General features: G+C 35.0%; 1 long non-coding RNA gene across 1 annotated transcript in view; it reads right to left on the reverse strand.

Annotated features, from left to right (window-relative positions):
- Window positions 1-6508, reverse strand: part of LOC137621685 (uncharacterized) — a 7918-nt gene extending 1410 nt beyond the window's left edge. The window contains exon 1 of the long non-coding RNA XR_011040304.1: window positions 6112-6508. This is a non-coding gene — a long non-coding RNA (uncharacterized lncRNA). The remainder of the gene's footprint in view (window positions 1-6111) is intronic.
- Between the last annotated feature and the right edge of the window lie 5992 nt (window positions 6509-12500).

The following is a 12500-nucleotide window of genomic DNA, read 5'->3' on the forward strand; positions in this document are numbered from 1 at the left end:
ACCTCTGTATTTAGTTGCCTGATCTTGCAATCCAAATAAAAATTCATTGTGATAACTATTACGCAATTTCTCTTTAATATGAATTAAACGCCGAAAGTCCTTACCCAAGTCAGAAGAGTCATAATCATCAAGTTGACCTTCGTGATATATACATTCCATAACCTGTGTATCATATCCAAATTTCAAAAACTCTGGTGATAGCACCTGAAAATCATCATTCACATTCTGTTCCCTTAATGCGCCAAGTTCAGAAATGGGTTTCTTATTAGCGTAACATATGCATTGTTTAATTACATGAGAAAATTCCAGAAAATCTAGAATATTATTATGGATTGCTCCCTGTATTAACTTTCTTACCAGACCAACTCCGGACTCTATGATACCTCCAATACCACGATTCAGAGAACCACGAGGATACTGTGAAAATTCAGTGACATCGACACCCCTCTGATTGAAGAATTCCTGCACCTCACTTGCTTTCAGACATTCCTCAATCCATGTGAATGCACCACCAAGATTTGAGCCAGAATCTGAAAATACTTTGTTAGGCAAACCATAGTTGTAAACATGATTTTGAAAAGCCAATAAAAATCCTTTAGAATCACCTGAAGTCACTATTTCAACATTAATCATGTGAGACCAAATACATTTAAAAATTACCCCATAGGTTTTAACTTTGTCACTTCCATACCTTGTGAAATATGGTCCAAAGTAATCAATGAAACATACAGAAAAAAACCTCTTTATGGGATTCACATTCCACTCTCTATAGTCATTAGCATTAACTTTAACTGGTCTACTATTAAAACGTTTACAGTGGTAACATTCATTCACAACCTTCTTAACTGTTGAAAATCCCTTGAGCAAAAAAAATGCCGGTTTCAATTTATGTAGCACATAGTAAGTACCCGAGTGATTAAACTTCACGTGAGTGTCCATTATCAGTATTCTACCGAAATCGCTATTATTACTAATGAGTATTGGAGTTCTCGACATCATACCTTTAGACATCTTTCCCATTTTACATTTTACTCTAAGAATACCATCAGTGTCACAAAATACATTCATTCTACTAACTAGCTCAGGAATACACTTTTTTGCTTTCCGTTTTGAAGTGAAAAAATCTTGTAAATCTGGAAAGCAATTCTGTTGATCAAGCTTTAGCAAATCATTACTGCATTTTTTGTAGCTTGCATCTAATAAGGCAATTGACTGCTGGCTCTTAGAATTTATTCTTAATCTTAATTTGTTTATGAAAAGCTTAACTTTCATTAGTACTTTAATTGCTTTGTCAAGTGAAGAATACTTAGTTAAATCAACAACTGTACCAACTGACATATCTTCAACACTTGCCTTATTTACAATCAGCTTCGGTATATCCACATCATTAATCATGCCTGGATTAGGAATTACAAGCCATTCTAGTAAATTTAAATCTTCCCGTAACATCTTGGGTCCGGTCAAGTAACAAGAGTTTCTTAACTTTGAGAAGGATACTAATCTAGTCGTGAAATCTGCAGCATTTTCATTTGATCCTACGTGAGCTAACTTCACCGAGTGTGTAGACTTACAGAGGTCGACAATATTTGCGATTCTATTATTTACATATACACTTCTCTTTTGAAGCTTTGTTCTCAAGTTCTCATAATCAGCTAGCCAACTTAAGGCAATCGTAGAATCTGAAAACAACATTATGTCATTAACTGCAATAGGCACAATACAAGAAGTGAGCATTTTATACAGATCAAAAGCCCTTTGCAATGCATACTCTACTGCAGTGAGTTCGAGTACAGGCATAGTTCGCCCTTTCAGATTTTTATTCAGAATCTTATTATGGGCAGATACGAAGGATACCAACTTTGAATCTCTCTCCTGCAAGTAAATAACACATCCAATAAAGTTTTTACTCGCATCACTCATTACAATTATATCAAAATTAGACTTTCTGCTACCCATATATCTTGGTATCTCTAGCCTTTCACCATTATTGAATTGTGAAGCTATGTTTCTCCATTCATTTAGCTGAGCACCATGAAGAGAAGTATCCCATTTATCTACATAATCAGACTGTAATTGCCTGAGGAAGATCTTACATCTGTTTAAAACAGGCAAGTTAGCATTATTCAAATCAAATATACTCATTACTGAACTCAAAATCTGCCTAGGAGTATTGGCTTCAACATTTAATCTAACACATGTGGCCTTTAGTATATCATTATATCTGTCCCAGCACATGCCAAGAATTTTAACCTCTTGTGGAGTCTCTGTGCCAACTTTACAGTCAATGTCACGCTGAAATTGAGAATAATTAGTAACATACTGCTGCAATGGAAATTTATGCTGCTCAAATATTGTACTGGCTTCCCTGTGAACCATTTCAACTTCATCTTCATCTGCACAACCAATTAGAAAATTATCAACATAACTGCCTTGGAAGATTCTTTTTTTCAATTCCTGAATTTCTTCAGTATCACCATCTGTCTCCAATATTAGCATTTTATAAAGACAGCACTGCAACAGATATGGAGAAACAGACATCCCAAATATTACTCGCTTTGAGAGATACACAACTGGTGTAAAATCTCTAGATTCAACATCCTTAAACCAATAAAAGAGAAATTTTGAGGAATTCTCATCATCAATGGCCAATCTATGAAAGGCTTTTGAAATATCAAATCCAAGTATAAACTTGTCAAACCTCATCATGGTCAATGCATCACTTATTTTAAAATTCTTGTTATAACCTGGGTGAATACATTGATTCAGACTAATGCCTTTACTGCCATCATGTCTTTTTTCTGCAAGATTCGCCATGTAAATAACTCTTACTTTCGTAGTATCTCTTTCTTCTTTAATTACAGGACTGTGGCTAATGAAGAAATATTTTGGAAATTTCCTTTTATATTCTTCAAAATCTTCAACTTTTTCAATGATTCCCAAATCAATTTGTGACTGGAAAACTTCATCAATTCGCTTTAGAACATTACTGTTCATGTATTTCTTCTTCAGACTGCACAGAACCTTGAAAGCAAGTCTCTCATTTGATCCAAGAAGATCTTTATATCTAGTCAACCAAGGAATTGGTACGACATAAAATTTTTCAGAATCTCTGTAAATGTTGCATAAAATAAAATCTGTCACTTCTTGCTCAGTTTCATTAGTAACACATTCAATAGAATCCTCTTCTTCCATATTTATGAATATCTTACAATCATAACCCAACTGAGAATAATCCGCAACCTCTGCTATATCTGGCAGGCTTTCAAAATTATATATTCCATCAAGTGTTGGCACTTCATAGTCAAATCCATCAGAATCAATCTCCATAGTGCCAATGTATGAAGTAGTAGATTTTGTTTCTTCAGAAATCTTCCTATGAGACATCAAAGATGTATCTACTGCATCGGAAAGATTCTTTATCCAGTCAGAAATAGAACCAATTAATATTAGTTTATCATTAATTCTGTAAAAGGAAGTCGGTCTGTCCTTTTGACCTAGTACTCCACTTTCCATGCTCATCACACAATGCCAATCCTTTGCACATATCAGTAGCTTTATATCATCAATGTCATGAATTCTGTTTACACCATTGAATTTATCATAAGCAACCTCTTTACCATTCTGCCTTAGCAGTTCTATTAATTTATACATATGAGGAGCTTTCATCTGAATTTTAATCTTAGGAATACAAATACAAGTAATTTCATAACTTACATCACCAATCTTAAAAGGAAAACTCACTGACTTGGTACAAATCTTTTGATTAGTATTAATGCCCTTGATAATCAAATGTATCTTAGGATCTACTACCTTCAAGTTCAAAAAATCTGCTAAACTTTCCTCAATAAAGGAATTCTGGCTACCCGAATCCAAAACTGTATCCACTTTAACACGATCATATTCAGTCGTCACTGTTAGTAATGGTAATAAAGAATCAACAATATCCAAATGACTAGATGCTGTAACAGTTGATGGTATTTCATTAACACTCTCGACAACATTAACCACCTTTGTGGTAGTTTGCTTACTATTACTAGAATCTGTTGGCTTTGAACTACACAAAAAACTCCAGTGTTTACCCTTGTTGCATTTGAAGCATACACCTGACGTTTGAAATCTGCACTCATTACTATTATGACCTGCTTTTAAGCATTTAAAGCACTTGTGCAATTCTTTCAATCGCTTTATTTTATCAGATACTTGCAAGTACTTTGTACAACTGGCAATTTTGTGATCTTTAGCATTACAAAGCATACATAAACTCCTTGTTAAACTAGTATTCAAACTAGTAGCCAACACTGCGGTTTTACATGGACTTTCTTTACTAATGTTTAATTGAGCGTTATACCTGCTGCAAGCTTCCAAAAATTTACCAGTGACCTCAACTAAAGTAGGATGAGACTTATTTGTGATCGCAACTATGATATCTTGAAATTTAGTAGGCAATGAAGACCACACAAAATAAAGCATAACAGTGTCCAAATCAATAGCATTATCTTTCACTGCATCAATCAACTTCTTAATATGAGCATAAAAAATATATGGATCATCCTTGCCCCAAACAAACCTCAAGTCAGTTAACTCTTTAATGAGGACAAACTTCTGAGGCATTTCATCAGCAAATGCTGCGATCAAAGTTTGTTTAGCCTGACCAAAAGTTTGCTGGGACACCTTTATAGAACTAATCATAGCCTTTGCTCTACTATGACATTGCTGCTCAAGTAAATTATACCTCTCGACTTCATTTAAATTATACGGAGCAGTCAAGTGTTCAAAAACTTCAAAAAATCGCTTACATGTAAATTTATCTTCCTTAGAATCTGCATAATACTGAGGCAAATTCAACTTGGGCAAATCAATTTTAGTTCTGCAAGGAGTTTTATTATCAATCTGTACGGAGAGATTATCAAGTCGAGATTGCATTTTGTTTGACAGTAATTTAATTTTACGATGATATTCCTCACATTCAGAATCCTGCCTATCCAAATCCTCCTGCGGAACTAAGGAGTCCAGTCTAACTTTAGTCAAGATCAAATCATCCAAGGTCTGCAATCTTTGACTGTAATCACTCAGAAAACTCAATTCTGTTTGTAATTCAGCTTTATCTAAAGAATCAACAGCATTACACAATTTAGTATACAATACACTAACCTTACGGCGTATAGTAGTACGTTCACGCTTTTCCGATTCCGTCATCTTTAACTAACAGACAATACACCTCAAATAAATCAACTTTCAAATGAAAAACTAATACGTACAACGCGAGAGGAGGGGGACCCGGACACCGCCCAACTAGACACGACCAACATTCCACACCAGTGCTTAAAAAATATTAATCCAAAAGTTCGAAGGACCAAGCGGAAAAAATGGGGGGTGGTCTACATATGTAAATATAAAATAAATATGTAATGACCACGATCATATTATTAAACCTTGCATTTTTAAGTGAAAAGGTAGAGATGGAAATAATGCATTTCAAATATTTAATAAATTTAAATTTAAATGGTAGACATTTATGAATACATAATTTAAAATTATATAAATATCACTGTAGCAGCTGGTGGTGGAATGACGTAAACGAGTCTTCGAAATGCACTATTATAAGAGATTTTAAGGTTCACAACTGCGAGGGCTTAACCTTCTTCCTTTCACTCATCCGCTAAAAAATACAAAGTAAAGGAGAATCAACCACGGGAAAAATCAGAACAATAAATACAACACTAACTAAAAGTAACAATAAATCAACAAAAATTCAACACTAATCAAAATATCAATTACTGTAATCGCCTGACTAAAATCTACAATTTTCATATAAATCAAAATCTTGAAACCAATGAATCACCGAAAACAGCAATTAACTAATCACGAAATCACTCACGTAAATATTTGCTCAAATCACCACTAAATCACAACAGCTCTCAAATTATCAGTAAAACAACTACCAAAATTTAACGAGTTGTCAAATACTTAAATAAATTTATAGACTGCACAGAAATCACAGGTTCAATCTAGTAAGAATTTAATTAATTAAAATACTTTAAATTATTCTCAAAAACACTGGCATATAGAATATGTAACGCAAGAACAAGCATTAAAGCCCCTTATGCTTACCCTGTTGCGATATCAGTTCTGGCGAGTGTGGAAAAAATCATTTAACAGACGATCATCGTTAAGCAGCGTCCGGATCCCATCCTCGATGAATTAGTGTGCAATTATTTCCATGGTAGAGGAAAAATCCATAATAGTTAATCAAGCGTGTGTATACATCCTAAAATCCACTTGAATAATGGAAGAGAGGGAAAGAGAGCTCCTCCTCACTCCCGTGTAAGGTTGCTGAAGACTGGTGCTGTGTGAAAAAACTTCACAACGACGTTAACGGCAGGCAGATATAACTGGATATAACTACTGTATAGTAGTTACTATCTAAAAGCAAAGGGGCAATTAGCGACACTTCTGTATGCCAAATGTATCAATACTTAAATATTCAAATTAATAATTTGAAGTTTTTTTCAATTAAGACTCAAATAATAATAATAATAATAATAATAATAATAATAATAATAATAATAATAATAATGACACCACCATCTTAAGAAACTTGAGTGGTTGTGGTGAATTGTTCGATATATGAATGTTGAAGTCCCTTTTTTACCGCCCTCCAGGTCATCTGATCGCGCTTCGAGATTTGAGGATTTATTGACGCTGGTGATGACTTTTTCTCTTTTTTCCCACATTTCAATGTCCTTCGTTTCATGGCTCTTTGAGCTCGAAAAACGTCGGGCAGCTTCATGAATAAAGCCTCCTTCAGAATGACTTTAGGCGAAGATTCATTATAGAGAGATCAGACTTTCAGATCCCAAAATTCAGATGAGAAAAAGATGAAAAATAGGCAACTCATTTGCATCCCTGGTTTTATTCTTCCTTTATGATAAAAATAACACTTTCTTTACTTATTTGGTTGTATAAAACTTCATAATCTCTCTCTCTCTCTCTCTCTCTCTCTCTCTCTCTCTCTCTCTCTCTCTCTCTCTCTGTGGAATTATCGGCAGGCTAAAGACCTGTGTTCGAGTCTCTGACTGGAAGAGGGCAACTGATGGGCGTTAATATATATATTGAGAATGTTTCAGCTCACCTAAACAGATAATTGGGTACCTTAGTTAAGAGTAGAGATGGGAAGAGAGAAGAAAGCAGACGTGAGTGTGTCTAGCTCCGTCATACCGCTTTTATATCATCAAAAGGGGAGGGCCTCGACAGGGTAATCCTTGTCCCACTGGAGTAAAACCTCTCTCTCTCTCTCTCTCTCTCTCTCTCTCTCTCTCTCTCTCTCTCTCTCTCTCTCTCTCTCTCTCTCTCTCTCTCTGTATATATGTATATATATATATATATATATATATATATATATATATATATATATATATATATATATATATATAAATAAATAAATAAATAAATAATATGTATACACACACACACACACACACACACACACACTTGTGTACGTGACACGGTGCTATGCATATCCCAAAATTCTGAGAATTTGCCATATTTTCTCTACTAAGAAATTTCTAACTCTGTGAACAATAGAAATAGCTCTAATTCATGTTTACTTAAAGAAGCTTCAATTCAAAATTAATTATAGGAAGCTTCACACATACATAAATACATACATACATACATACAACGATCACATTAATGGGACGAAAATGCAAACAACAAACATGGAAGAAGAAAGGTATTGCAGCTATACCCCTAAAAAGGCGATAGATTTCCTGTTTGTGAAAGGATATGTAAATCAGAAAAAGACAAAAGAAGAAGAATATGCCAAAGCTCATCATTACAAGGACAGACATAGTCAGCGGATCATGATTGTGATAGTTGTTGAGACGGGCGTTGCCAAAATCATCTGAAACAAGGAGACAATCCCTTTGGAGTTCAGTGGAACGCTGACCGAAATAAGATCAGCAAAGAGAAACCTTGTTGAAGAAGTCAGAATAACAATAAAACCCTTAAATGAAGCACCATTCAGTGGACGGGCTGCCTTTGAATCACCTGTCAAGATAGAAGACGTGAGATGAAGTATCTCACTTCACGAAAACCAACTTTACTATGAACTCATGTCGAACTCGACCACACCAAATAATTTTGCTTGCAAACACATTTGGTTATTCTGCCAAAGGTGTATCTCCATGTTTTCGCTTTAAATTGTAAATTATGTTTTCAGATTGTACAAAAAAAATCTAATTTATTAACTTCTAAATAGAGCATTAATAGAAACAAGGTAGAGAGGAGGTAATTTCTCTTCTCATCTACCACTCAAAGTCAATTTGAAATCAAATGTAAGTAGTAAATTATGTTTTTAAATTGTAAAAAAATCTAATTTAATTCATTAACTTCTAAACCAAGCATTAACAGAAACATGATGTGGAGCAGAACTAATTTCTTTTTTCATCTACCACTCAAAGTAGATTTGAAACCAAATATAGATAACACCTTAAACTTTTTTGTCATGGTGGAAATGGATGCCAAAGCTTATAAAAGAGAGAGAGAGAGAGAGAGAGAGAGAGAGAGAGAGAGAGAGAGAGAGAGAGAGAGAGAGAGAGAGAGAGAGAGCTTTTTTCAAAGGCACAGAATGCTCAAGGCAAGTTCATGTTCTATACTTGGAATATCATTTCAAACTAATGTTGAGAGAGAGAGAGAGAGAGAGAGAGAGAGAGAGAGAGAGAGAGAGAGAGAGAGAGATCTTTTTCAACTAAATGCACTTCGTATCAAATTACTTCAGAGAAACAAAAAGCTATTTGGTAAAAACAATACCTCTCTCGCGAGACCAGGAAAAACCCTAAAAACCAAGGACAATAATATAATTAATTTTGTAGTAGGTGGACAAGATATAAGTAAGAAATTGAAAATCTACACTGAATAAATAAATAATTATATATATATATATATATATATATATATATATATATATATATATATATATATATATATATATATATATATATATATATATATATATATATATATACTGTAAATACGTACTGTATATATCATCATCATATCCTCCTACGCCTATTGACGCAAAGGACCTCCCTTAGATTTCGCCAGCCGGTTCTATCTTGAGCTTTTAATTCAATACTGCTCACTCATCATCTCCCACTTTATAGCGCTCAGCCATGTAGGCCTGGGACTTCCAACTCTTCTAGTGCCTTGTAGAGCCCGGCTAAACGTTTGGTGAACTAATTTCTCTAAGGGAGTACGAAAAGCATGCCCAAACCATCGCCATCTACCCCTCATGATTATTATTATTACTATAACTTGCTAGGCTACAACCCTAATTGGAAAAGCAGAATTAATTGGAAAAGCAGAATTACTTGGAAAAGCAGAATGCTATAAGCCCATGGGCTCCAACAGGGAATATAGCCCAGTGTGGAAAGGAAACAAGGAAAAATAAAATATCTTAAGAACAGAAACAACATTGAAATAAGTATTTCTTAAAGAAATTATAGAAACTTTAACAAAACCTGAGGAAGAGAAATAAGATAGAACAGTATGCCCGAGTGTACCCTGAATCAAGATATCTCTATCCCAAGACATTGTAAGACCATGGTACAGAGGTTTATGGCACTACGCAAGACTAGAGAACAATGGTTTGATTTTGAAGTGTCCTTCTCCTAGAAGAGCTGCTGATCATAGCTAAAGAGTCTCTTTTACCTTTACCAAGAGAAAGTAGCCACTGAACAATTACAGTGCAATAGTTAACCCCTTGGGCGAAGAAGAATTATTTGATAATCACAGTGTTGTCAGGTGTATGAGGACAGAGGAGAATCTGTAAAGAATAAGCCAGACTATTCGGTGTATGCGTAGGCAAAAAGAATGTTAACCGTAACCAGAGAGAAGGATCCAATATAGTACTGTCTGGCCAGTCAAAGGACCCAATAACTCTCTAGCAGTAGTATCTATACGGGAGGCTGGTGCCCTGGTCAACCTACTACCTTTATCCACATATGGCAATCGAGAAATCTCTTATAGTTTCATTTCTAATTCTGTCTTGCCATTTAACTCCCAATATTCTTCTGGGGGCTTTGTTTCTCAAATCTACTAAATCTGTTGGAGACTGTTTCATTGACATACCAGACTCGTATCCATAGAGTAACACCGATCTCACTAAACTGATATATAGCTCGGTTTTTATACGTAATTTCAGGCGATTTGATTTCCAAATCTTACTTAACCTACCCATTGTCTGACTTGCTTTTTTCAATCTAATGACACTATTGGAGATCATATTTCCTAAATAATTGAATGATTCTACCTCATTCATCCTTTCTCCTTAGAATGATATTTCATCTTCCACTGCATATTCCGTTCTCATCAACTCTTGACTTTCTTTTATTTATCTTGACTCCAACATCATGTGATATTTCATGCATTCTGGTGAGTAAGCTTTGCAAGTCCTGTGGTGTTCTACTAATAAGTAGAGCATCATCAGCATACACTAGGTCAGCTAATTTCATATAAATATACATATATATATATACATATATATATATATATATATATATATATATATATATATATATATATATATATATATATATATATATATATATATATAAATCACGCCTATTGACGAAAAGAGCCTCGATTATATCTCGCCAGTCGTGTTTAACTTGATCTCTTAAATGAATACTTATCAATTCATCATCTACTTCACGCTTCATAGTACTAAGCCATGTAGGCCTGGGTCTTTCAACTCTAGTGACTTGTGGAGCCCAGTTAAAAGTTTGGTGTGTGTGTGTATATATATATATATATATATATATATATATATATATATATATATATATATATATATATATATATATATATATATATTCTTCGTTTCACTCTCCTAAACCATAACACAAAAGGTGGGATTAGCGAGAAAATGTCTCCCACGGGAAACTAACTAATAAGAACGAGTTGAAGTGCACCAATTCATCTGGGGGTTGGAAAAGCAGGAGATATTTCTTCGAAAACGCAGCTGAAGTGAAGTGGGTCATTGTCCCCAGATGACTCCATAAATTTTAGATGAAGGTTAATGAAGTTTTCGGGAATCTCGAACGTGAGTCAGACGTCTCTTTTCGAAACGGAGATACTGAAGGATATCTCTTTATTTTTCTTTTCAAAGTCTTCCATTCGTTGTCGTAGGACTCATATAGTAATGAGGTCATACTTTATTTGAGCAAATATGTAACTGTATGTACAGTATGTGTACATACCCAAGACAGGGTTAGATATTATTTCTATAGCATTTATAGATAACTAAAATTACCTTACCTGAATTCATAACGTCGATACGGTTCCTCAACAATAAACAAAAGGTTTCTGGACATTAATCATTTCAAGAACATTATTAATGCTTACATCAATAGATTTGTCTATTATGAAAGTGTTTATGCAAATCTACTTATCCAAATAAAAGAATCACCAAGCACTGACTTTCATCTAAAAGTAGCTTTGCCTATAGCCATGCTAACTTGCAATCAATACTGTTATTTTTATCGTCATTATTACCATCTGCAAAAATGCTACCGGTATGTACTTCCATAAACAACAGCATACCTGATGAACGAAAATAAGTAAGCAACCTGAATGTACAGTACTTAATCATCAATAACAATCGATAAATTAAAAAAAAAAAAAACCCTGGTTAAAAGTGATAAAACCCATTATCAGATTCCCAAACAAAGCCATATGAAGACAGTGAAAGTATTCCGAATATCTGCAATAAAGGAGGAATTTCCAGAGACTCATAATGGGCTCTGGGGAAGGAGATATGCATAAGGAGGACCAGTTGGAGGGGGAGGGAGGAACTGAAGGGAGAGAGGTAATGGAATATTTTAGGACTGACATCAGATGTCTACGAAAGAGACCTCTGCGCATGTGCAGTTGGACACAAGATTTCCTGGCACCTCCCTCTGAGGAAGTGTACACTGTCACACCCTTACTGTGCGACGAGTTTCTGTATTTAGCCCCACCCACGACTCTTGCCATCTCCCCCTACAGTACTCTGGCTACTTGTCGCGCGTAAGGGCGTGAAAGGGTGCAATTCCTTGTAACAAAGTGTGCCAGGAATTCCTGTGTCCAATTGTACATGATTGTTTGGAAGGGGGTTTAATTGGATAGAATAAGAAGGGCTGATGATGGAACAAATTAAGACACATAGGAGAGCAGTTGGAGAAGGGGGCTCTTCCAAGGAGGGCAAATTTGGGGACTTGGGGAAATTGATCTCTGAGATAGACAAGAATTATTAAAAGAATCGGGTTTCCTTCGCGTTTCTAGAAGGGTTGCAGATTGGGGTCTCTCAGGAGAGCAGAATTTTGGTAAGGGGTGGAATCTCATTTAGATTTTCGAAGAAGACATGAGAAGTTGGGGGGGGGGGGAGTGACTTCCATGGGGCATGAGAAAAAAAAATTCCAGGAACAAGAAACACTTAGGGCCAAAGAAATCAATCTAGT

Source organism: Palaemon carinicauda, chromosome 28, assembly GCF_036898095.1.
Source record: "Palaemon carinicauda isolate YSFRI2023 chromosome 28, ASM3689809v2, whole genome shotgun sequence".
Taxonomy (NCBI): Eukaryota; Metazoa; Arthropoda; class Malacostraca; order Decapoda; family Palaemonidae; genus Palaemon; species Palaemon carinicauda.